We start from the raw sequence: 27,886 nt of genomic DNA on the forward strand, positions 1-27,886 counted from the left end.
AGATCTTTTTACTGTATATCCAATATCTAACATAATGCCTAAAAGATACAGATGCTAAGATGGATGATGAATTATAAGGGATTAAGTTATATCACTAATACAACATTTAAAACTTTTAAAGGATATTTAAGATTTTTTAATGGTTAAATCTTTTCTGGAATCTTTCATAATGCTCTATAAATTCTTCCTACAATTGAAATCCTTGTTCCCCTGTTTCCAATGGGGGGAAAAAAACACCACACCCTGACCTTCCTGGTCTAGAAATTAGAGAACAACTCTTCTAATTTTGAAAAAGTAAGTAACTACTATTTTGCAGAAACCGCCTACTATATTTCATAGTTCTATGGAGACACAAAGACTGATTACAGTTGTGCTTACAACTGTAAACATAAATAATATAATCTCATAGACTGGATAATTTTGAGCAACAAACAAATCTGGATTTAAAAGGAGATTCTCCATACTGAACTACCCTCAGACTCCTGGCTATTGATATTTGCTAAAATTATCTAAGATTCTGGGACTCAGGAGACATCAGACAACAATTCAAGAGCAGCCAGACAGGCCGGCCACCAAAATTAACAGCCAACAGTAAGAAGCTGGGAGAGAGTCACCAACAACTTGCTGATGATTCTGGTATGAACTGCTTTCTATTTACAAAACAACAAACAGACAGTGGAATGCAAAACCTCCGATGAGTGGAAACTATCATAGCTGTTCTTTTTGTGGAATGGTTTTATATTTGGCAGTTAGGGTACTTAAATAAGGTTCATTAAGAAATGTTGGTTTCAGGAAACCAATTTGCATATCACCTTTTAAAAAGAGGTAAGGTTTCTAAGTAAAAGTACCCTCTTGATTTAAAAAGGCTTGCTAAATTATACCCAATCTCATGCAATCTCTAGAGAGCAGTTTTAGGAACTAGAAACCACATCTATCTCGGTTCAAATGGACCAGACTAAACCAAATAGGGGAGGCTGAAGAAATAGGTCAGTGCTTTGTATTTCAGTTGATTATACATTTCCACATGAGAAATTTGTTATTCATCTCCCAGATTCAGCTGAGAACAATATAATTTGAAAAATAAGCAACAGTTAATAAACAACTCGAATAATTGGTCACTTTGACAGATGAATTTTTTTTAAAAAGAAAATGTTTCTCAAGGGCCCAGTGTCGCAATGAGTAACACAGACTATGGCTGACAAATTTTTCTCAAACAAGAGTTTCAGACACCTGCAGTTCTCTGGAAGAAGTTTTCAATTTTCTCTTTTCATTTAAATGACAATTGAAATCTTTCTCTTGTTAAGAAAGGATGGGGATTTCAACAATTTTATTGTCCTTTTTTATGGTTAAATTTCCATTGTTTGATATACCACATTTTGTTTAGAAAATCATCAGTTAATGGTCATTTAAGTTTTTCCATTTGGAGGCTATTTATCAATAATACTGTTGTAAACACTTAAATGCAAATTTTTTGTGTGAACTTGTTTTTAATTCTCTTAAGTATATACCTAGGAGTGGAACTACTAGGTCATACTATAACTCTCTTAACTTTTTGAGGAATTGCCAAACTGTCTTCCATAATGGTTGGACCATCTTAAATTCTCACCAGCAATGTACAAGCATGCCAATTTCTCCACCTCACCAAAGTTACTTTCAGTTTTGCAATTTTATTTTTATTATAGCTATCCCAGTGGGTGTGAAATGGTATCTTTACACTTCCTTACTCACTAATGACATTGGTTACTTGCATATCTTTTGTGGAGAAATATGTATTCAAGTCCTTTGCCTGTTTTTTTAAAAAATTGGGTTACGTGTCTTTTTATTGTTGAGTCATAAAAGTTTTTTATATTTGGGTACTAAACCTTTATTAGATATATGATTTGCAAATATTTACTTTCATTCTGTGGTTTATCTTTTCACTTTCTTTATAGTGTCTTTTGATAAATAAAAGTTTTTAATTTTGATGAACTCCAACATCTTCCAACTTTTCTTCTTCGTTTAATCAATACAATGCCTGGACTTCCTTAAAGACAGTTTCTATTAATTGCTATTTTTCCATGATTTTGGTTTCCTTGCATGCCTCCTAATTTCATGTTAAACAGGTATTTTTGGGATAATGACTGAATGAGGATTTCCTTAAACATCTGGAAACAAAAACTCTCTCAGAATCCACAAAGCAAGGGACCAAAATTCAGATGGTGGCTATCCCTAGCCCAGGGGTCCTCAAACTTTTTAAACAGGGGGCCAGTTCACTGTCCCTCAGACCGTTGGAGGGCCGGACTATAGTTGAAAAAAGAACTATGAACAAATTCCTATGCACACTGCACATATCTTATTTTGAAGTAAAAAAACAAAACGGGAACAAATACAATATTTGTATTTGCATGTGGCCCGCGGGCCGTAGTTTGAAGACCCCTGCCCTAGACCCTGCCCCCATAAACTTCTGCCCATATCTCAACCATTATGGTCAGAAATAGAAAGCAATGGCAAAGAAACTGATTTAAAGCAATGAATTCTTAAAAATGAAGGCATCATTTTATTTCATCAATTTTATAAAATATCAAATTTTTCTTAATGTTTTCTATAAAAGAAAATCCTGTGCAAAGTCTTTTAAATTTATTATACTAATAAAGACATTATGAAGGGTTGGATAACTTCTAAAAGTATGTAATGTTTAAAACAATGTACTTAATAAATTTATGTTTATTATTAAAACTTATTCTACGGATTAACAAATAAGCTTTCTTAGCTGGTTTGGCTCAGTGGAGAGTGTCGGCCTGAGGACTGAAGAACTCCCGAGTTGATTCAGGTCAAGAGCACTTGCTTGGGTTGCAGGCTCAATCCCCAGTAGAGGGCGTGCAGGGGGTGGCCAATCAATGAGTCTCTCTCATCATTGATGTTTCTCTCTCTCTCTCTCTCCCTCTCCCTTCCTCTCTGAAATCAATAAAAATATATTTTTTTTAAAAAAAGAAATAAGCTTTTTTTCTATGTACTATTTTTTTCTAAATGGAAAGAGAATAATTTTGGAAACTGTAAAAGTTTACTTTTGGTTTCCTATTAAATATACAGGATGAAGAAAAAATCATATCAGTTTTTTAAAGTTAACATTTTAAATTCCTCACATTAATTTTATTTAAAAGATAACTTTTTAAAGATAAGAAAAATGCATTTGCCTTAGTAAAATACTCCTACTGGTATTAATTTGTTACTATGGAAAAATAGCATACAACATACATATTTGTGCAACATACCTTCAACATTTTCTTATAAATCTATGAATCTCATTGAATGATTACAGTTCTCTTAAATAACATTGGGTAATTATACATACACTAGTGGCCCAGTGCACAGATTTGTGCACACTGAGGAGAAATTAATTAGAAGAAATATTTTAATATCACTATTCGCCCTTTCTCTATAATGGAAGTGTCAACCAAATTCACAATCGACAATGACAGATGGAAACAGATGCATGTGACTGGTGCCAGTGAGGGCATACATGAGTCAACTTAGCCTTTTATACATATAGAATAAACTTGCTTACTTAGACCTGCTTTCTGATTTAGCTAAACTTTTTCCAGCCCAGTGACGCACTCCAACTTCTCTTTTAGGTAATTGTCAGCAACAAAGCAGTAAATGTCAACATGAAGCTGTTTATTATTGTAGATCATGCAGGGAGAACAAAGGGTGAAATATTTAACTGTGATTGGAATCAACCCTTTGGTCCACATGCCAATGCTCTATTCACTGAGCCTAACCAGCTAGGGCTGAAGTCATTTTCAAGGTCCACCATTTCTTACTTCTTTTCAGTAGGGTCAAGTTTCTAAGCTTTCTAAATCTCCATTTTCCAGCTAAGGAAAAAAAAAACGGATTCCACCAAGTCTCCTATCTACCTCCTCCAGGACTTCTGTGAGGTTCCAATGAGAAGAGGCATGGGAAAATGCTTCACAGACATCTGGTTAAAGTGTAAAATGTTTCCATCTGGCTATAAAGCAAGTTGTGTTCCTGGGCTGAAGAACTCCAAGGAGGCTAGTCTCTAGGGAGATAAAGCCGGGAATTGCTACGTGATGTTATTACACAGTACCCACAGCAACCATTTCTGGGCTGGGCTGGGCTGTGGACCGCATTTTGTACCATGGGATCTAGCAGTGTTGGCTGCGATTTGGTGGGCTGTCACTCTGGGGTGGTGGCAGGGCCTGCGTCCCACTTGGGGGAAGCTGAGTGTTGCTCTGTGGGTGCCAAATCTGTGATGCCTTTTCTCTGTAAATGGCCAGTGGGTGTCATGGCAGCTCTAGTGTTGACCATCTTCCCCCTGGTGGTCAGTGCGTGTCACAGCGACCGATCAGAGGGTGGGATATTTAGCATATTAGCCTTTTATATATATAGATTGCACATGTCTTCAAAAAAATCAATTCTAGATTGTTATAACTTGTGAAAAAAATGTTGGAATTTATTAAAAAGAAAAAAATTAAAGCTACTCTTCCAGACTACAGCTGTCTTTACCTGTGTAAAGATGAAAAAAATATTTGAATGTACTGGCATGTGCACAGGAGAATATAGTCTAGCAAAGAAGTAATAGCCTGAAGAAAATGATTAACCTATAGAAAAATTTCAATGTCTGTCTCTTTCTACCAACTCTACCCACTTTCACAGATTCAGATAGTAATGAGCAGAAAAACAGCTAGAGCTGGGGAGAATGAAGCCCAACATTACATACAGATTATCTGAAACCAAATAACCACACTTGTCACATAAAATTTCTGCAATATCTAAAATAATTAGAAGTTGTTTCATTTCCCTCAAATATTTCAGAAACTCATTTCAAAATACAGTATGGTTAAATATACACATATAAACCGATAAAAGAAAAATAAGTACACTTAAATTTGATCTTTAATGTTATAACTAGCAAAAGTACCAAAGTAATAGAGTTACATGGGTCAAAATAATTTGCCCAAACAATGTAATTGTATTTTAAGGGCACTAGAAAATTATCAAGTCAGGTAAATTTCCAGATAATTTCAGGGTCCTTCTCCTCAAGTGAAAAGGAAAGGGCATAAATAAAATTACAATACAAATCTGTAATAATGAAAGTGTAATATGCAAATCGACCGAACGGCTGAACAGCGGAACGACCATCTGGATGACCACACTATGACACTCACTGGCGCCAGGACAGCCAAGGTGGGTGCGATGAGATTGGTCAGGGGCCCCGCCATCGCCCCATGATCACCCCGCAGAGGGAGACCCAGGCCACCAGCTGGTGGGGTGATCAATCAGGGGGTTCCATGATCACCCCAAAGAGGGAGGCCTAGGCTACCCCGTGGCACCCCTGGGCCGGGTGGGTGGGGACTCCCTCTGCAGGGGCTATCCATCGAGGAGCCCCGGCTGGGTGGGCGGGACCAACCTCTTTGGGGCAATCTATCATAGAGCCCTGCGATCAATCGCCCCCGGACTGCAAGAGGACGCAGACCAGGCTGAGGACTCCCCCCCGCCCCCCCCCACACACACCAGTGCATGAATTTCGTGCACTGGGCCTCTAGTCTACATATAACCTTCATTGCCCAAATTTATAAAAAGATTGTGCAATTTTTAAAAATATATTTTATTGATTTTTTACAGAGAGGAAGGGAGAGGGATAGAGAGTTGAAAACATTGATGAGAGAGAAACATTGATCAGCTGCCTCCTGCACACTCCCTACTGGGTATGTGCCCACAACCAAGGTACATGCCCTTGACCAGAATCGAACCTGGGACCCTTGAATCCACAGGCCGACACTCTATCCATTGAGCCAAACCGGTTAGGGCAAGATTGTGCATTTTTAAAAGCCCTGCTTGAAATTTAAGCCACATCACTTGATTCAAAATATATTTGGCAAAAACATTACTGATACCTATTGAAAAATGAAAAAAATTTCTCCAAGCATTCCAGGTGAATAACTGGTTAAAGAGCATCAATATCTGCTCAATGATCATATGAACTTATCTGGCTATAACTCTTCCAGTGCAATATCCAACTAAAGACTAACTCCAAACCAGTAAAACTCAAATTTCACTTCCCAGAGTTTCCAAACAGAATAAGTATAAAAATAATGTTTATAAATTAAACAAGAAACTAAGATTTATAAAATTTCAGAATAAGGCACCCCAGCTATTATCATCTAGTACAGTGCTTCTCAAAATCTTTTGACTATATAAGCCACTAGAATATACAAAATGCCTCTCTTGCCTATTCCCACTTTTGCAGTATAAAGTCAGTAGTAACGAAGAATTTGAGAGGAACAAAATAACAGAAAGTTCACAAAAAAAGGAATCCCATGAATATACATTTAATTAAAGGATGTGACAATGTAATTATAAAGAATTTTATGTGTTTTATACATATTAATTCATTTATTCCTCACAACTGCCCTATGAAGTGTATATTATTATTACCTCCACTTCATAGATTCACTGATTGAGTTCAACAGTTTTATCTGACTAATAAAGGAACTATGGTCTGATGGTGATGACAATGGTGATGACTAACACTTTTTTGGGCTTACTATTTGCCGATCACTGTTCTAAGCATCTAGCTTATTTTATGTATTCATAAACCTTACTAATTCATTTACTCATAAAATATGAGATAGGTAACATTATAATCCATTTCAGAGATGAGAAATCTGAGGCCTGGAGGGGTTTACTTAATCTGCCCAACATCATAAGTGGCAGTGGTAAAAATCATTCTTAGGTAACTTGGTTCTAGAAACTGGCTGTGCTTTAACTTATATAACTAACCTACAGTCACATAATTGATAAGTAGGAAAGCTAACTATAGATTCCCAAGTTTTGCTTTTGCCTCTACCCTAAAATGCTAACAAATTATACCACATTTACAAGGTTCTCAAGCATATGAACAGAGAATCTTTTCAATTCTTGGTCCAAACATCACATAGAAAGAAATAAAACTGATCATATTTCTAATCCTGACTTATCTTTTATGATCATAATATAAAACCAATTATTTCCTATAAGATGTGAATCGCCTTAAGATGTAAATGTGCAATTCCTTCAAAATCAAAAATTCTATCTTGTAAAACCTTAATTTTTGTCCAAAAATATATAAATCTTAGATTCTAAAATTATATGTATACTTACGCATACAAACACAAAATTCCTTTCAATAGATCATTCAAATCATCTCTAGGGTCTACCTTCTGGAATTTTGAACTCTTACTATGTTTTGACAAATTTTCCCCTGAAGATACAGTTATAGGCTTTGTTCTCCAGATAAGGTTCTTAGTACCAAATCCATGAATCTCCAAAGTCCCATAACTTAGTCTCTTTAGAAAGGAGCTTAGATGGAAAGAGACAGGCTCAGAATGAGTGCCGCTGTACAAAAGAGCTGGCCTGGACTCTTCCAAAATGTCGATATCACGGGAGACAAAGAAAAGCTGATAAACTATTCCAGGTAAAAGGAATCAAAGAGATGTAACAACTATGCAGTGTGTGATTCTGGATCAGACAATGTGATAAAATTTTAGTATGGATTGTATATCCTATATAATAAAAGCCTAATATGCAAATGAGCCGAACAGCAGAATGACCGGCGGAACGATCGGTCACTATGATGCGCACTGATTACCACGGGGCAGATGCTCAACGCAGGAGTTGCCCACGGCCGCAGACCCCAGGCCAGCCAAGGCGGGCATGAGTTGGGACCCCCTGATTGCTCCGCCAGTCACTCTACAGAGGGAGGCGACCAATGGCAGTGGCGGGGGGGGGGGAGGGGCAGGGCTGGTGAGCCCTGATCATTGGCCAGGCCTAGAGACCCTACCTGTGCACAAATTTCGTGCACCAGGCCTCTAGTTAGATATAATAATAAAAACATTATGTTTCTTGAATGTGGTTATTATACTGTGGTTAAGTAGGAGACAAATAATGAATATTTAGGAGTGAAAGATCATAAATGTCTACAACTTACTCTCAGATGATTCTTCATCATTATCACCATAATAGTGGTGGAGGAGCAGAAGTAGTAAAATACAGAGAGATAAAGCAAACGTAACACAATGTTTACAATTGGTGAAACTGGGTAATGATATAGAGGTGTTCAGTTTATCAATCTTGCAATTGTTTCGCAGTTTAAAATGTTTTAAATAAATGTTAAGGGGAAACAGAAAAGATAAAAATTTTCCTTGTAACATAAAGAAAATAAAGACTTTCTCAGACTCATTCACTGAACACTGAGTTAAAGAATAAGAAAACTAAGCCAGAGTTCAATTACTAGATTATTCTATTTTTTTCTCCTTTTCTCTTCCATAAAGTCCAGGTACTTATATAACATTCCCTTATTGAAGACTATATTACTTTCAATGTGCATTTAGGCGGCTTTTAAGTGTAATCTAAAACTTTTGGAACATTTTCAATTAGAAATGTCAACACATGTTTTATGATAACCTTGAAGCTTCTCAGATCATATATTCCATAAAAATAAGAGTCAACAGGTAGTCATTTTCTCCATACTTTTGTAGAGACAAAGCTCTTTAAAAACAGAGCTACAATTCTTACCTGGGAGACTTCTTTGTTCATAATGAGTCCTCAAAACAGATAGGGTCAAGTTAGTGCTCCTGAGGTTAGCTTCCAGGGGAATGGGGAAAGATGTTCTCCAGAGATGGCTCTAATCTCTTCACTCTCACCTCATTTAAGGACAATTATGCAAAAAACTAAAGCAAAGGAAAAGAAAAAAAAAGTAGAGGGAGGTTAGATTGTCATTTTATTGTTTAAGAAATGATAAAGGTCAGAATGCTAGGTAAAGAAAAATAACCTTTAAGGCCAAATGGAAAAATATTTCCAAAGACAATGTATAAAAGTCTGACTTTACAGTTAAAGTCCTTTCTGATGATTAAATATATATTCCTACTTAAGACTGCTACTTACATAATGCCTAATTACATTCTGCCCTTAATCTTTTGAAAGACCCATTTATGTCTTTAATTTTTTTTCTGACTGTATGTATATGTTTATTCTTTCTACTTATAAATCACTAGAGGCCCAGAGCACGGGTTTGGCACCAGTGGGGTCCCTCGGCCTGCTCTGCGGGGATCAGGCCGAATCTGGCTCTCTGACATCCTCCAAGGGGTCCCAGGTTGCGAGAGGGCGCAGGCCAGGCCGAGGGGCCCCACTGGTGCACAACTGGGGCCGGGGAGGGACTGCAGGAGGGCTCCAGGGCATGTCCAACCCATCTCACCCAGATCCCAGCAGTAAGCTAACCTACCAGTCGGAGCCTCTGCCCCCTAGTGGTCATTGCATGTCATAGTGACTGGTCGAACAGTTGAACTAACAGTCGGGCAAGTAGCATAATTAGGCTTTTATTACACAGGATGATTTTTAAAATATAGTTTTATTGATTTCAGAGAGGAAGGGAGAGGGAGAGAAACAATAATGATGAGAGAGAATCATTGATTGGCTGCCTCCTGCACCCCCGACCGGGGATCCAGCCTGTAACGCCGGGCATGTGCCCTGACCAGGAATCAAACCATGACCTCCTGGTTCATAGGTCAATGCTCAACCACTGAGCAACACCAGCTGGGTAACAAATTAGATCAGTGGGGAATGCAAAGTCATGATCAGTGCTTAAAAAGGTGCCTAAACACACACACAAATATAGTCTCAATTTATATACAGTGCCCAAGTTCAATCAAACACTGAGATGCTGTGATTTAAGAGAGAGAAAAAAAGAGATTTTAAATACATGAGATATATATTAAGGGACAAAGAAAACCTTAGAAAGATGAGGACTGAGTGCCATTATTACAATTTTCTAAATGTTTCAAGAAGGCAAGGGTGTTTCAAATGTCGTATATCAGAAAAAGGGTCAGGTGGGTAAGTGAACCCTCCCTGCCTCCAAGATGAAGGGAATCACAGTAACAACTCTTTCCACCTCATGATGGAAGTGGCCTGGGTAAAGAGGTAGAGGCTGGGATACTGCAAAGCAGGGGAAAGGAAAAATTCTAGCTTGGTTATTAAATGAAAGATGGTCTCATGAACCCAAAGTAGAATTGCTTTTCAAATATACTGTTATCATCTCCTATCACTAACTCAGAGAGGTATTTCCACTAATCAGTCTACATTTCAGCACATGTAACCCTTATATAAATACCCCTGAAAAAGTTTTGCATACACTAACTTTTATAAAGCAAATATTATTCTTTATATGTAAAACTAAAATATTTCATTCAATGGAATCCTAGTGTGAATCATTCTTTTAAAAATTAATCCCAAAGGAAAAAAAATTAATCCCATCTTTTGTATAAAAATTTTTTGAGACAAATATATAAAAACTTAAATAAACACAAATAAGAATAAAAATTAAAATTGCCCATACAGACCCATACATTGAAACAATAATAACTTAACATGATATTTATTGTACATGCTCAACAAACCAAACTGTATTAAATTTGGCAATATCGTTGGAAGTAGGAATCCCAATTTAACGCTAGTTTATTATAACAAGATAAACTGAATCTCCCCAAAGACATGCTTTTAGTAGTCTTAGTTTAGGCTAACTTTGATCTTGTTGGGAAGGCGTTTAAAGAATTTCATAGAAAGGTTAAGAATTTTACCTGGAAAAACTGTAAAGAATTTGTGGAGCGGGTATGAGCAAGAAGTACTGAATGAGTTTGAAGAGGATGAGAATGCAGGTTGTTTGGGGGAGAAACAAGAAAAGCACAGGGTAGAGATGTGGAACAGGAAAGTCTGAACAAAGATATTTAAAGGCAATTTATAAGGAAGTATGTCTTACTAGATGACACAGAATATAAACTATTCCTTTCATCCCAAAAAAATTCTCCTGAATAGTCTACCTTATTCATTACAAAAATATAATTTTGGCATTATAAATTTTATGTTTTTGCTTGTTTTCTTGTATGGAAGACATCGTGAAGAGAACTTCAAGGACAACAACACTAGCCTAAAGATTAAGGCCAATTTGTCCTCTTTCTCACAGTAATTACATTATGAAAATATACAGGTGGTAAACTGAATTACTGAATATTCTATTTCTTATCGAAAAACAATATATTTTGTCAAGTCAACTATCAAGTTAGCAAACTGGTTAATACAGGTAAATATAAGGCCATAATGAAGCCAAGGTTTATGGATTTGGACCCCTATGATCCATTAACTGTACTATTCCAAGTTCACACGCTATATACCTTTCAAATAAAAGTAGATGAATGGTCAGTTAAGGATAGAAGAGAATATGAATACATGAGTGAGAAGTCATCAGTACTACTACTGGCAAAATTTGAAGTATACTGGTATGTCCACTGATTTTGAATCTAAGGTCATATTAGCTTGTGGAAAACGGTCGAAGAACCTTCAACAATTTGGAAAATTATACTATTTCATTCTTATGTAAGTTTTTTCAAGAAGGTTCACCATGTAGTTTTAAGTCTAAAACAAACCCAAGTGAATACTTTCCATGAATAAATTAGGGACTACATTCATAAAAGAATTTCTACTTAACATTCAATAATCTCATTTTAATGATGCTTAAATTAAAGCAATTAATTTACCAGAGGAAAAGAATCTAAAAGGTCCTGTTAATTGTTGACCATAAAAGAAGAAATGTTTAAAAAAAACAAAAACCCACAGAATCTACATATTTTGTTTAAATTCCTCTCATGTTTTAACCTAACAAAAGCAATAATGGTAACATAAGTAGTAACATCAAATTCTTAATCATAATTGAAAAGACAGTACAAAATGTCTACTCCTTCCTACTTAACCATCTGGAACATGTTAAAAACTCCCTAAAAGCATGAGAAATCTGCAAGTATAATTACACCCTGGGACTATTAGCATGGCATGCTTCAATAAATACTCCTAATAAGATCTGCTGATATAATAATTGGCACTAAAACGAATGGATTTTCATTATGTGGGTATTCGTTCCTACTGGCTAAATACTCGAGAAAACTGATAAATTGTCCCTTGAATAGAAACAAACAAAAAAAAACACCCAGCAAGGGCAACGTGTGGCAGGTTGCAGAGATAAAACAGACGGGACAAGCAAAGAGCAAAAAATTGCAAATGCCTGAGTTCAATTCATATTTTCTCTCTCGCTTTCTCCCTTTCTTTCTCTCTTCCTGCATCCCCCAAATCTGGCATAAATATCTGTGTTCTTGTCAAAAATGATCTGGTTGGGGTTAGAAGAAAATGTTATATTAAATCTTGAGTTGGTTAAAATCTAGTTTGCTAAAGGTCTTCAGATCAAATCGTAAGAAAAAATATTCAAAATTTACTCTATTCTTGATGGTTTGGGGAGGTGAACATTTAGCTTCTTAAATTGGAAAGGTTAAGCAAGGGAATGACCTGACCAGCTAAGATTTTCAGGATGATAGCTTTGGTAGCTGAGCAATGGAGGCAAGAGGGTTGCTGTGATCATTTAATTCCAACACAGTGAGTAGTGGGATTTATGTAATAACAGTTGGGCCGAATGAGATACTGGAATAAATCAATAAGAATTGGGGGTAAAAAAACAACAAGAGGCCAAATAGTCTGCATGTATAAATTATAAAAGTAATGCATGTTTACTGTACAAGTCTAGAAAATGCAGGTAAATAAAAATCACCCACAAGTGTTCCATCTAGAATTAATGCAAAGATTTATATATTTATTATTCTATAAATACAGATTATGGTACCACAGTATACATATTATTTAAGAGCACCTTTTTTTCACTAAAGTTATCTATAACTTCTCATGTTATTAAATAGTCTTCTACATAGCATGTATTGTCTATAAAATATTCCTATGTGTGTATGTGTCATAGGTTTTAAGCAAGGCAGTAAGTACTACAGGACTTTAGACTGTTTCTTCATGCTATTAAAAACAATACTATAATGAGGCATTTTTCTGGCTGAAATTTTGTTTACATTCAGGATTATAGTCTCTAAATAAGCTCCTACAAGCACCAAGTTTCCTGGCATGAGAGATGGGATAGACATTAGTGCCATTTAGTCAAGACCGAGTTTGCAGGCAGTAACAGATGTCTGAGGGAGAGGCTAATGAATTCAGTTATGTGCACATTAATAATGAATATGACATCCAAATAGATAAGTCCAGCTGACTTCCAAAGAAGTGAGATAAAAAGGTTTTTGGAGCCCTAACTGGTTTGGCTCAGTGGATGGAGCGTCGGCCTGTGGACTGAAGGGTCCCAGATTCGATTCCGGTCAAGGGCATATACCTTGGTTGCGGACACTCTGCAGTGGGGAGTGTGCAGGAAGCAGCTGATGGATGTTTCTCTCTCATCAATGTTTCTAGCTCTCTATCCCTCTCCCTTTCTCTCTGTAAAAAATCAAAATATATTTTTTAAAAAAAGGTTTTTGGAATCCCTGGTAGTAGAGTAGATGAGATGACCAAGGAAAAGTGAGAAGAGAAGAGAATAAATTACCATAAAGACAATCCAATATTTAAGGAAGGGAACAATTAAAGCTGGAATATCAATTTTAAAAAGAGAGATAGCCCGGCCAGCGTGGCTCAGTGGTTGAGCACTGACTTATGAACCAGGAGGTCACAGTTCAATTCCCAGTCAGGGCACATGCTTGAGTTGCGGGCTTGATCCCCAGTGTGGGGCATGCAGGAGGCAGCCGATCAATGATTCTCTCATCGTTGATGTTTCTATCTCTCGCTCTCTCCTTCTCCCTTCCTCTCTGAAATCAATTAAAAAAAAATTTTTTTTAAAGAGAGAGAAAATGAGTCAAGGTAAGAGGAGAAAACGAGCAAAAGTTGAGGGTAGAAAATCATAATACCCACTTTTAATAATTATTTTGAACCTGCCCAATCACAATCCCTTTAAAACAAAACAAACTCTTAAAAAGTACTCAAAGGTAGTCAAGAGTCCCTGAAAATTAACCCCAATAAAGCACAAATACTTCCCCCCAAAGACACCAGGAATGCAACATGCCCCACCACCAGCAAAATCATTGAACTCACAGGCTTTTATGCTCAGGGTGTCTATCACCCTCCCCTAACTTCATGCCATCATAATCCAAATAATGACGTTTGGGGGAGAGCATTATAAATTTTTTTGGGGGGGGGGCCTAAAACTATTTTTCTCCCTTCAAGGTTTTGGTTAGTCCTAGTAAACTAAGATTTATTATCACCGTACATTTTCACAATTTCAACCCCATTTTACAAATTTTCCTAAGTATCTTTTCCAGAATTAATTTTTATAAACAGTTTCATTTTCCTCTTTCTGTATGCTCTGCTTATCCTTTAGGGATTAACAGTAGTAGAAATCACTGTATATTCAATAACTAGCCATAAAAATCAATGTCCTACATAGCAATGAAAATGAATTTTAGAAATTTAAAAGTAGGTCTTAGGACAAAAACAAAGACAAAAAAAGTAAATCTTAAGAAAAACATACACAATATACCTTTTTTGTTGTTGTTAATCCTTACCTGAGATATTTTTTTCCATTGATTTAGAGAGAGTGGAATATCTTAAGAAAAACATACACAATATACCTTCTTTGTTGTTGTTAATCCTTACCTGAGGATATTTTTTTCCATTGATTTAGAGAGAGTGGAAGGGAGGGGGAGAGACAGAGAGAAACATCGATGTGAGAGAGTCACATCAATAGGTTGCCTCCTGTATTGCTCTAACTACTGAGAAAACCAGCCAGAGCTATACCATTTTTTATAAAGTTCAAAAATAAGCAATCAATAAACTATATTATTTAGGTACAGATTTATATGTAGTAAAACTTACTATAAAAAATTAAAATAACTTAGAAAATTCAGTATAATGTTTACACTTGGGGAGAGACATGAAAAGGGATGAGTTGAGAAAGGCTTACACAAGGAGTTTCCATTATATTCCTAAATTTCATTTCTTAGGTTGGGCATACATAATACTGCTTAACATACTAAATAAATAATACTTTAAAATTTACATTTTAGTGAAGGATAATAAATTTTTAATGAATGAATTAAGGAGGTTACAGAACAGTATTTTAAGGAGCATAACTCAAATCTTTCAAATAATTCTATTTTCTTATTTATTAATCAAGATAAATTGTCTTAATCACCTAGAGAACTATTATTCAAGCCCTGGCCAACTGGCTGTTAGTTAGAGCACTGCCCCAATACACCAAAGTTGTAGGTTGATTCCAGATCAGGGCACCTACAAAGAACAACAATGAATACATAAATAAATGGGACAACAAAGCGATGTTTCTCTCAAATCAGTTATTAAAAAGCCACTGCTAGTTATTACTTTCCTACTAGAAAAGAATTTAGTTTATTTAAAATGTTTATCAGTAACCATTCAGTAAATTATAATTAATATAACTGACAGTTACATTGAAGTCCCAGTGCTCTTCTTGATTTTAATTATAGTGGATATTTTTTTGAAACTACATATGTAGTGACAAGGAATAATTAAGGGGGAAAGACATAACCCTTCTAAGCAAGATTAAAGTGTATACAAAGGAAGGAATACTTGTATTCTGACCTCTTGGGTAAAGGTGGAATAAGGAAGATTTGTTTTCCAAAGAATGATCTCCAGAGGAATCGCAATGAATAAAACTGCCAGGAAAAGAACTGGCATTAAGATGTTCAAGAATTATTAACCATTTGTATGCCAGAACCGTCTATAGACGCAAGCGACAGACCTTTTTAAATTAAATTCAAAATATCGTGGCAGTTAACTGGTTAAATCCTTTCCTCCCAGCATTGTTAAAAATGTAGCTTCATTGACTGATTATAAATAAACAGTATTTTTTGTAAATTGAAGTTATAGGATCATGGAAAGTTTTTTTATGTAAACTGCATGAATATTTTAAATATTTCATTCTCTAGGAACTTCGTAAGTGACAAATATTAACAATAGCAGATATCATTGTTGTATTGTAAGATGGTAACATGTACTGAAACCTTGAAAACAGACTACTTGGAAAGAAAATCAGTTTGACTTGATGAAAACTAAAGTTCAGAATATAAATGCAATTTTCTTTCAGTATGCATACCATATTAGTACATACTGTTATAAACACAATCTAAAAAAGAGATTTACCATGGAAGCAGTAACAGTAAGAGCTAATATGGTTTGGAGAACACAAATTAGAAGAGGGCTTGAGAAACAGACACTGGAAGCAATACTATCACTGAAAGAAGCAAAAGGAGGTAAGCTAAAGCACAATGATAATAGTAAGAGTATGTGGTTCTGGACCAAGGAACATCCCAATTAATGCCCTGTTAAGGCTCTAGGCAAACAAAGTAATGAAAACAAAGGCATACACAGTGTGATGACAATATAAAGAATGACAAATGGGGAACATAATCTATATGCTGTCCTCAAGAAGTGATCAATACTTCCACGGATTTTTGAGAAATGAGAAAAGAAAGGTAAATTATATGACTAACTGAAGCTACAGTTTCAGGTCACCAGGGCTCCAATTTAAATAGCAGGACTAAGGCTAATTAAAAATGATTAATCACACATAACTAGAGGCCCGGTGCATGGATTCGTGTACATTGAAAGTAAATTAATTAGAAGGTGGCTGGCGGTGCAGGACTGGGTGAGATGGGCCAGACACACCCTGGAGCCAACCTCCCACGGTCCTTCCCCAGCCTGCCGCAGCTGGGGCAGCACTGGGGGCTCAAAGGGCACCTGCGTTGTGAGCAGGATCCCTCCAGCAGGTGGGGTCGCTCAGCCTGGCCTATGGGGATCAGGCCAAAACAGGCAGTCTGACATCTCCTGAGGGGTCCTGGAGTGTGTGAGGGCACTCTGCAAAGTTGCTGTTGCTTGGTGGCTCCTGTGTTGAGCGGCTGCCCCCTGGTGATCAGTGTGCGTCATAACTATCAGCCAGACGGTTGGCCGGTTGCTTAGCCTTTTTTATATATATATGCAGGTAAAGGGGCTGTGTATAAGTTATAAAATAATCCAGGTTAACAAAGTTTTATTTTAAGACCTTTTATTTCGGCCATACCTAAGCCTACAACTTGGGGTTCTTACTTGCCCCATTGGCCTCACTTTGTAAAACTTTTCAAATCATATCTACAAGAGCTTAAATCTGACATCCTCTATAAATCCTTCCCAGAAAATAATCTTAAATACCCCCCATTTTTAAATTCTACAGTTTTCATTTTCATAGTAGATACTAATTATACAATTGGTGGTTAAATATGATTTACCAGAAATTTGATATGTCTGATGTCTTCAAATAATAAATTTTATAAAAATTTGTAATGAAAATATGATAGTTATACCAAGTAGAATAAAATTCCTTAATAAGAAGGTATCATATTTTATGGTTCAAAGTGGACTATTGGATATTAGAATACAGAGCCGTTTGCCAAATGGAATATCTACTGAGTCTGCACTGCTCAGACTCTACATGCCCATCTTCTATATTTCCACAACACTGTCAAAATTAACCTCATTCTTATAGTATCAGAATTTAGGCAAAATTATTATGATCTCTCTCTTGTATCCAACACTAAATCATAAAGTTCTGTCAATTTCCTGTTTATACATCTTTGCCCAGGTTCTCATCTCCTGTGCTTGGACTTAGAAGCCAATCTAGTCCATTATGCATGCAGAGCAATACCTTTAATAAATGTTTCTATTTAATCACTTCCCTCCTAATCAACTCTCAGATTTTTTTTTTAATTGCCTAGCTAAACAAATATAAAATGTATATCCAAGGCCCTCTCTTTCAGTTTTTCCCTGCCTTTCCTTCCCAAGCCTCTCCTAAGGCCCTCTGGTAATCTACATATCAGGATTATCTCCCAACTCCATATGCACAGTATGTACATTTTCTTCAAAATTTGGTCAAAATTCATATTCTTTAAAAACATTTTCCTAAGTTCAACTTCATTTTGATTGTTGGTCCCTGAAAATTTCCTGATTTATATATTATGTAATACTTGTTCATAAATTTTCTCCGATGCCGCATTTAAATATGATTCTAATATATGAATATATTCCTGCCCGTGCCCATGCATGTTTCTTTCTTATTTTAACTTGTTAATAATTCTTATACTACTTTCAATTTTTTCATAGGTGATTTATAAAAATGCAGAGGAACCTTTTTGTCCCCACTGAAATTAATTACTTACGTGGTACCTGTGATAGTGAATTTTATATGTTTACTTGGCTAAGCCCTAAGTATATGGTCAACCACCAGTTTAAATTTTGCTTTTGCAAAGGTGAAGGTATTTTTTAGTTGAGATTAACATTTAAATCAGTGGACTTTGCGTAAAGCAGATAATCCTCATTGATTGGCTGTATTCTGCACATGCCTACTGGGGACTGAGCTTGCATCCTGGGCATGTGCTCTGACTGGGAATCAACTGTGACCTCCTGGTTCATGCGTCGATGCTCAACCACTGAGCCACACCAGCTGGGCCATTTCATTTTCTTTAGGTGAACAATTCACCTGGAGGAAGGCCTTCAATAAAACTATAAAAATATATGAAATATTGAATTGCTATAATGGCTTAAATTTCTGAAAGATTATAATTATGATTGGTTAAGTCTGTTGAGCTGTAACATGTATTTGCTTATGACTTATATTACTAAGAAGAAAACTTTAAAACAAAACTTACAAAAACTTTTTATATTTTAAAAACTTTTTTCCAATGTAAAAGTAAAGAAATTAGAGGGACCTGATTTATCACAGAGAGCAATAAGGAACAATTACACAATTCTGTAGAGATTAATTTATAAGGCTTTATAAATCCTCTTCAGAGTAAGCTCTTATATTATAATTTACAATGTAGATCTTTTGTGTAAGCTTCTCTTAGGATTTCTCTTATCTAAAATGGGTCCCTAGGGAACCAGTAAGAAGAAATTCTATGATTATCTTCTGATGCAATAAAGTGAGAGGTCTTTCTAAATTTAAGGAAAATAATGACTCTTCCCTGAGTGTCATGGCAATATCTCTATCATGAATATGAAAGCAAAATGGTTATAATTTCTGGTGTATTTCTTTTGTCTTTTTATTTAAGCAACAGCTAATTTTCTTAAGGAAGTTTTTTTTCATTAAGTTGTGAAATCATACATTAAGGCTTTTAATAATAAATTATAAATTATAGTTTGTTCAGTTCACAAAAGAAAAACATTTAAACACATTCATATAACATACTTATGCAATGTGGATTCTGGATTCTTCAATGTTCCCCTTACAAATTACTTAGGGACTGTGAATATATTAGCATGTTTACTTGAATAACTACACATTTACCAGGAAATAAAGCAAATATCTGGATCTGAGTCTACAGACATCCTTACAAGCCTAATATATCTTCTGAATTCTTACTTCTGTTTATCAAAGAATGGTCCACTTACAGAAAATTGCAAAGATATCAGTAGCAGAGTTAAATCAGAATCTAGATTTAACGCTTTTCTCCTTTTCAGCATTTCTTTAGTTTTCTAAGAAGTCCTACTTAGAACTAAAGATATATTGGGCGAGGCTTTCGGGTAGACTTCATATTTGAATGCTTCTATGCAAGATAGCAGGAAATCAGACAGAAAAACCAGGATTTTACTCCCAGGATTTGGCACTAACCTGCTTTTGTAAATCAGGTATATTATAACTTCTTAGGAACTCAAGTTTTTGCCATCTGTAAAATAAAGATGTTGGCACTCACTTCCAGTCAAAATACTTATGTAAGTCTACATTTATGTGAGTATACAAATGACAACAGAATAAGAGCAAGTCCATATGAGACTATGGACACAGGTATGTATGTAGAAACAGAAAATGGTAATGTAAAAAAAATACAATGTTTACATTTGAAGTTTCCTTTCACAATTTAGGTTTAAACTTTTGGTTTAAAAGGGCTCAGTAAGCCCAGCACTTCCATCTAAATCCCCAGCATCCTCTTTCATCCTGCCATTTTTCTAATGTCCACAAGGAATATAACCTAAGAATATGCTTGCTTTCCTCCCAAAATAATCATTCTCATACTTGGTCGATGAACTGATCCAGTCCAATCTAGATCGGGGATCGCAAACGTTTCTGTAAAGACCCAGATAGTAACAATTTAGGTTTTGCAAGCTATATGGTTTCTGTAGCAACTATTCACCTCTGCCTTTGGACTGTAAAAGCAGCCATAGACTATACATAAACTAATGAGCACGGTAGCTGCACTCTAACAAAACTTTATTTTAAAAAAAACAGGGTACAAGCAAGTCTATATCACACCAAGAAAAAAGATGGTATAAATCACCTATAAGCTAAGGTGGCAGAATTTCAGAGTAGAAAATCATCACAAAGAAAACAATTGTAAGTCATTTTAAAATTCTCAGAGTCCTTTCAGCCTGGTATAAGAGAGAACATAACATAACAGAAAGTGCCATTGCAGGTACTCAATATATACTAGATGTTTAATAAATACAGACTTCCTTTCCCATTCCAACAGTGGCATCCCTTAAAATAGTATCTGCCCCCAAGCCTTCCTTCTAGAGATCACTGATTCTGGCCTCTAGACAAGACCTGGCCTTTGTTTCTTCTTGATTGTGGCAAATAGGCTCCTGGTAGCACTCTACCAAATGTTAGTCCTCCTGTATTCCTCTTCCCCCCATTAATCCAAAGCTGCAACTTCACAACCTTTTCCATCTGAGCCTCAACCAGCAGTATTACTATCATGCGGTATCGGCCCAGGGAAGGCGGTAAGGAACTAGATAAGAGAAAGAAGAGGATAGAGAGAGGGTAGGTTCAGGTGGAGAACAGGTGAGTGGTAGCATTACCTCCTTTTTCCTGACTCCAACAAAAGAGCCAGGTGCTAACGTAGTGTTAATTTAAATGAAAATGTTGTCTGCTCTACTGGGAACAAAGAACACTTCACTCCAGGAAAAGTGTTCCCTAATGAAAGAACTCAATTCTAACAGGGGGAAAAAAACAAAACCAAACACCACTGTAAGCTTTATTCTTATGCTTTTATCTAGATCACTTTGCCTCCAGCTGTGAAACTGACATGTTTTTAAAGCTCCAAGGAGCCTTTACCAGTAACCATGGTTACTGCTACAAAACAGTATAAGAAAAGTAGGAGGGGATAGCAATTTGAGGAGAAAAACAGTGTTTTTGATTTTCATCAAATGAAGCAATAGTAACGAGGCTGGGCAAGGGCCTCAAGATTATTACTTCTCTCCAGAGCCGCTGAAGTGCTCGATCTTTCGGCCCCACTGTCTAGTACCTCCACGGGTCATTTTACCTATCCAATAGTGATCCCCAAAATCTAACGTAGCATTTACAACGAACAACATCTTATAAACTCAACTAATATTCTTGCCAAGCAGTCAGTGAATTTGCTTTCCAGCAATGCAGCTTACTTGGAAAAAAATCAGAGCACAAGGTTGCTTAGAACTATATGAATCCAAGCCTAAGAAGGCACCTATGGTTTTAATATAATGCCACTCCAGTAATTTTTCACAACCTTTGTTGGTAAAAACAGGTTTTCATCAAAAATCCTCTTTTCAAACCTCCTCAGTTATGAAATAATAAATCATATATAGTGCCTATCATGTTTCAGGCACTGTATAAGATGCTGAGTATTTCACAATAAAGAAAACAGACAAAAGTCATGTCTTTATGGAGCTTACAATCTAATGTAGAAGAGAGACATTACATACACAATTATAAATTGTGTTCGTGCTATGAAAGAAAAATACTAAAGATATTTACTGGGATATCAATAAAAGCTTCTTTGATATATATAAAGGTGATACCGTAGTGATTACCTGGTTATTAATAATAGGAAAGAAGCAAACGGGGGGCCAGACATGATAAGCATGTCATCTGGGGCAGCTTCACCAGGAAGCTGCAACTTCACATTACCCAGGGAACCACCAATCCTTTCCCTGCAGATCACTGGGGAAAGGGATCAAACAAAGGAGATGGGCATATGTGCAATGAAGTCTGGATGATGTTTGGAAAGTGCGTGTCTTCAGTCTAACTTGGGAACAAAGATCATTGGCTAAGAGGGTGGACACCAATGAAAGATGGTAAAAATTTGGGAATACATAATCCCCAGACAAAGAATTCTTTCTCTTACCAGCTCTTGCTCTCTTGTATTCATTCCTGTTTCTCGCTTGCTCCTTGACCCACACAGACCTGTGCGCTAGCCCACCATGTGGCCTCAGCAGCCACATGGCGGATCTCACACGCAATGGACTACAGCTGGGAACAAAGCTAACCTAGCAGATGCTGGACTGGATGACGTTTTAATATTGGGCAGAGACTCTGGGCAGTGGCTTTAATCCTGGCTCTGCTGAAGACACAGCTGGACTTATGCCATGGCGTGACGGCGGGAAATGGGACCTTGGAAACCCAGGGTTTAACTCCATGCAAAGATTGCTCACTCCACTGTGCGAGTCTCAGGAATTTACTTTCCTTGCGACATCACAAGAAACCCACTTCTACTGGCAACAGGTAGGGACATAGAGGGCACTCCACCAATAATACAAATGCCACTATTAATTATTAAGTTTTACTCAAGAGTTCTAAATTCTTATTCCATCTCTATAATAAACTGACTTGGCTTAAATCAACGCATCTCACTTCTTGGTCATTTCACAAAATGAAACAGAATTAGATGATAGTAAGGTCTTCCAAGCTTTTAAACTTAACACCTTTATAATTACATTACTATTTTTTTCTATACCAGAAGTTTATGCCTATCATACTGTACCGATCATATGGTATAATCAGGCAATTATCTAAATTTGAGCAATTAGTTCATTAATCATTCTACAAGTAATCACTGGTCACATTTGTGCCAGATTCTCTCCTAGGTGTTATAAATGCAGTAGTAAGCAAAATAGTTAAAAATCCCTGCCTTGATGGCACTTATAATTTAGTGAGAAGAGACAGACAATAAATAAGACAAATAAGTAAACAATATATTACATTAGAATATGGTAAGTACTATGGAGAAAAAGAAGTCAGGGAAGGAGTATATGAATTGATAACTTCCCCATGCCCATTATTAAGAGCAGGGATTTGTTAGGCACTAAGGCAAATAAAGATAAGCAATACCTGAGTGCCTGTCCCTGAGCTGATCACACTCTAGTAAACATAAATAGAGGAACACTAGAAAAGGCAAGTACACAAAGTACTATGGGATCACTCAGGAAAGAGCTACAAGGCAGAAGGAACTGAGTTGCAAGCTGCATTTTACTCCCTTAAACACACACACAAATCAAAAAGGAAAAGATTCATGTAAAAAGAATGAGACATATTTTAAAGTCATATTTCAAAATTTTATAAAACCTTATTGTATATAATTAAAGAAAATATGAAAAAAAGAGACACAGACTATTTCCCTGCTTGGGAAAATTATTAAGACACAATGTAATCCTGAAATTATAGGATTTAATAAAAATACAATAAAAATAAAATATGTTTTAGAAACATAATCATATAATAAAAGCCTAGCAACCATAATGGCAGAATTACAAGAACGACTGCTCAACTATTCACTGTGAGGTGCACTGACCACCTCTTGGTCCCTTTCCCCTGCTGGCAGGCTCCAATTGCTGATGGTGAATGGGGAACCTGGGTGGGTGGCAGGGGATGCAGGAGGCACCAGGCCAAGCCCCTGACCCAGCTGGTTGCCCCACACACAGATGGTGACCCGCGGCGGGGGTAGGGCCGGCAAGTGGGCAACAATGGTCGACCTCTCAGGCCCTTCCCTGACCATCAGGCTCCCATTGCCAGGTGGCAAACGGGGAACCAGGGTGGGTGGCAGCAAGATGGTTGTGATTGCAGGCGAGGCCTAGGGACTGTACCCATGCACGAATTCATGCACCGGGCCTCTAGTCTATACTATAATGAAAAGGATAAATCTATAAGGAAATTCTGAAAAAGAAGAGGCATGAAGGCATATACCCTAATGATTATGAAAACACTTATCTATAGGTTTTCTTCCACTTGCATTTCCTTCTACTGACTCCCTTAGTATTCTATGAGTAGCATCCATTTCCTTGGGAAAGTTCAGCAATAAAAAAAAATATTATGTTTATTCACCTACTAGAAATATTAAGATTCACCTTCTTAATTAAAGAAAAGATTTTGTAGTAGGACATAATTCTTAAAACTGGTTTTCCAAAAGAAGGAATTTTTTAAAACGCTACTATTTTCTGACCAGGCCTGAAAGAATCAGATTATAGTTTCTTCCACACTAGAGAGCATATATCCTTTCTGTCATGACAGCTATAATATAAAGCCTGCTATTTAGGGTAGAAGGAGGATTAAACCTAGAGAAAGTACAAATTAAAGCCTCAAATTCCTGATTATGGCCAAAGCACAGTGAGATAAAGAATCGGACCGAGACAGGAGGAAAAAGCGATTAGACCAATACTCACTTTACCCTATCCAGGTAGAGGCTGCAAAAGGAAAGAGATATTTGACGCAGTGAGGCAATCTGGGAGTTGGAACAGCTCTGTTCTTCTTCCTGTTGAGACTGTGCAAAGTGACTGCCTTCTAGGAGCACTCCCCACCCCCTACACACATACCAACCTCTTACCTCTCCTCATCCACGCCCTAGCAAAGCTGGAGAAAACCACATCAAACAATGCAGAGAAGCACAATCAGAGTGAAGAGAGGCACGAGGTTGGCTCTGGAATCTCCCTTTCCCCTAACTGCCATAGAAGGCACTGGGAAATTCCTCGGTGCTCCCAAGTAGTAGAGGAAAGGTAATTTAAGATGCTGGATGGTGAATTTTCCAGGAGAGGTCACTGTGATAGGGGCAAAGTAACTCCACAGTAAAGGCCTGGAAAAGAGAACACCTGGCTAGGGGGCCAATGGAAAACCCTAGCCAGACCTCAGGTAATGTGTGACACCTGGGAAGATGGCCAACACATCCTGGAACCAACAGAACAAATCTCAAGTAACATCATTTAAACTTCAGCTGTAGACATCTGAGGAACACCCAAGGACAGTGCTGATGGCACCCTAGTAGTCACAATTCCAGGAAATAGCCCGACCAATCACTTTGAAGGAGAGATCAGTGAAAAATCGAAGAAGATGGCACATGGACTGAGGGTCCTTGTATTCTTCTACTACTACAAGGTCACATAAGCCACATACATCCAACCCATAAGTCTGGATTCCACTGTGGAAAGGTAAGAGGAGAGATGATAACTGAAAGACTAATCTCCAAACAGAGACTGAAATATCCAAAGAGATACATTTAAATTACTGAATAAGACTTAGTTTACCAGACTTAAGACTGATACTCTTCCTCCAGTTACCACGTGACCAGGGTTCATCAAAAGGAAGACATGACTTATAAAAAAATGAACAAGCTATATTTTCTTTGAACATCTGAATAAGCATGAGTAAACTGTAATCCTACGACTGGTTTTATGATGTTTATTTTATGTGAGAATTCAAAATAAATACTTATTGGCACATTATTAAACAACATCACTTTAAAAGTAACAAGTGGATTTCCAGTTCAAGATGGCAGACTGAGCCCAGTCATTTCGTTTCTCCTTCTTAAACATCTCATGTCAGGTGGGCCTGGAGGATAGACAGGACATAGAATAACTGAAAAACCACCAAAGGCAACCAGTACAACCTTGATAGTAAATAGTAAATGCTGGTCACAGCAGATAAATTCCTTCCTATAGCAGAAGCTGGGGGAGGGATAGGTCCCAGTTTATTAGCCTTGTCTCTACATGGAGCATGATAAAGAAAAAAGGGGCTCCACCTTCTATTTACCACAGCAAGTGGGAAGCCAACCTACAGAGCCCTGTGGTCAGGATGAAATTCATTGGGGAAATCAATGCTTCCTAAAGAATACTGACCTTGCCCTGGAGGTTGAGTAGGTTGGGCAAAGTTCCATGCACCAAAAAGTTGGCAGTTCAATTCCCAGTCAGGGCACATGCCCAGATTTGGGTCTTGATCCCTGGTAGGGGGTAGGCAGGAGACAGCTGATCAATTTTTCATTCTCACGTAGATGTTTCTTGCTCTCTCTCCCCCTCTCCCTTTCTCTCTAAAAAATCCTATCTAGCCCTGATTGGTTTGGCTCAGTGGATAGAGCATCAGCCTGCGGACTCAAGGGTCCCAGGTTCGATTCTGGTCAAGGGCATGTACCTTGGTTGCGGGCACATCCCCAGAAGGGAGTGTGCAGAGGCAGCTGATTGATGTTTCTCTCTCATCGATGTTTCTAACTCTCTGTCCCACCCCCTTCCTCTGTGTAAAAATCAATAGAATATATTGAAAAAAAAATCCTATCTAATAAAAGAGCAATATGCAAATTAACCATCACTCCATGCCAAAAAGATGGCGGCACCCATAGTGGCTGGGGTGGGACACTGGCGGCAGCGCCCCAGCAATGTGAGCGCAGCAGGCAAGCATGGCCCACAGGTAGCACCCAGCGACCCGGGAGCAGGCAAACGTGGCCTGCAGGCAGCACGCAGCAGGGCCTGCTTGCCCATCGCTGTGGTGTGGAGCAGGCAGGCCCCACAGAGAACAGAGAACCATGGGGAGCAGACCTAAGCTGTCAGTAGGACATGCCCTGAAGACTCCCTGATTAGAGAGGGTGCAGGTTGGGCTGAGGGACATCCCCCATTGCACGCCCCCCCCCCCGTGCATGAATTTTGTGCACTGGGCCTCTAGTAAATAATAAAAATCTTTAAAGAATACTGACCTTTACGGAATTTCACCAGTTTACCAAGATGTTACAAGCATCCAAACTATCTAAAGTGTTTAGATCGGTGGTTCTCAACCTTCTGGCCCTTTAAATACAATTCCTCATGTTGTGACTCAACCATAAAATTATTTTCATTGCTACTTCATAATTGTAATGTTGCTACTGTTATGAATCATAATGTAAATATCTGATATGCAGGATGGTCTTAGGCGACCCCGGTGAAAGGGTTGTTCGACTGCCAAAGGGGTCGCGAACCACAGGTTGAGAACCACTGGTTTAGATGCTCAACCCCAGACTTACTAAATCAGATTTTTGTGAGGTTTAGACTGCATTTAAGCTGGGCCCTGAAGGGATTTTGTATATATTCAAATTGGATGACCACTTATTTAGACCTTTGCTTGAAAATACTGTAAAGAAGAATAGGCAAGAATCACCAGCTAATTAATAAAAACTAAGAGAGGCACCAAGGTGAAAAAGCAGGGGTACAATGACCCAAAGAAAAGAGAGTAAGGTAACCAAAATAAATAGAATGTCTTAACTTTAATTGGTATCTTCAGAGAGATTCAAGAGGCCAATGTGTCCACAAAACAAAAAAAGTCTGTTCATAAGATATAATTAATGAATAAGAAAGAATTTTTAGAAAATAAAAATAAAACTTATTTTCAAAATGTGGTTGTACTGAATTAAATTCTGTAACAGAAAAAGGGCATTAAGTGGAAAAACTGATGAAATACAAATAAAAGCTGGAATGTAGTTAAAAGTAATGCACTAATGTTGGTTTCTTAGTCCTGAAATATATACCATGGTTTTGTAAGCTGTTAACATTACAAGAAACTGAGATATATGGGCACCTGTATTAATCTTGGCTACTTTTCTGTATATTTAAATTAATTCAAAATATATTTTTAAAAGAAATGTATATACCATTTTTTATGGTCCCCGGAAACATATGACAGTTCTAGTTTTTCTGCACCTTTACTAGCACCTGGTATCCTCACTATTTCTTATCTCAGTCATTTTCATAGGTATGTAGTGGTATCTCAGCGTGGTTTTAATTTGCATTTCCCCAATGGTTAATGATACTGACCATCTTTTCATGTGTTCATTTATCAATGGTATGTCCTTTTTGAGGAAATGTCTATATCTTTTTTGTCCATTTTTAAATTATATGTTTCCTTATTGTTGAGTCTTGAGAGTTTTTCATATATTCTTGATATAACTCC

The 27,886-nt window shown here is 37.2% G+C and overlaps 1 protein-coding gene across 2 annotated transcripts in view; it reads right to left on the bottom strand.

Moving 5' to 3' along the window:
- Positions 1-27,886, bottom strand: part of NCOA1 (nuclear receptor coactivator 1) — a 137,884-nt gene that overhangs the window by 83,802 nt on the left and 26,196 nt on the right. Inside the window, exons 3-4 of one of the 2 annotated variants that reach the window (XM_015566389.1) lie at positions 19,571-19,625; positions 8,554-8,708 (exon numbers count right to left, since the gene is read on the bottom strand). The gene's annotated coding sequence lies outside the window, so the exon portion shown is untranslated. The remainder of the gene's footprint in view (positions 1-8,553; positions 8,709-19,570; positions 19,626-27,886) is intronic. The other variant, XM_006767522.2, reaches the window with a different exon arrangement.

Source organism: Myotis davidii, unplaced genomic scaffold, assembly GCF_000327345.1.
Source record: "Myotis davidii unplaced genomic scaffold, ASM32734v1 scaffold238, whole genome shotgun sequence".
Taxonomy (NCBI): Eukaryota; Metazoa; Chordata; class Mammalia; order Chiroptera; family Vespertilionidae; genus Myotis; species Myotis davidii.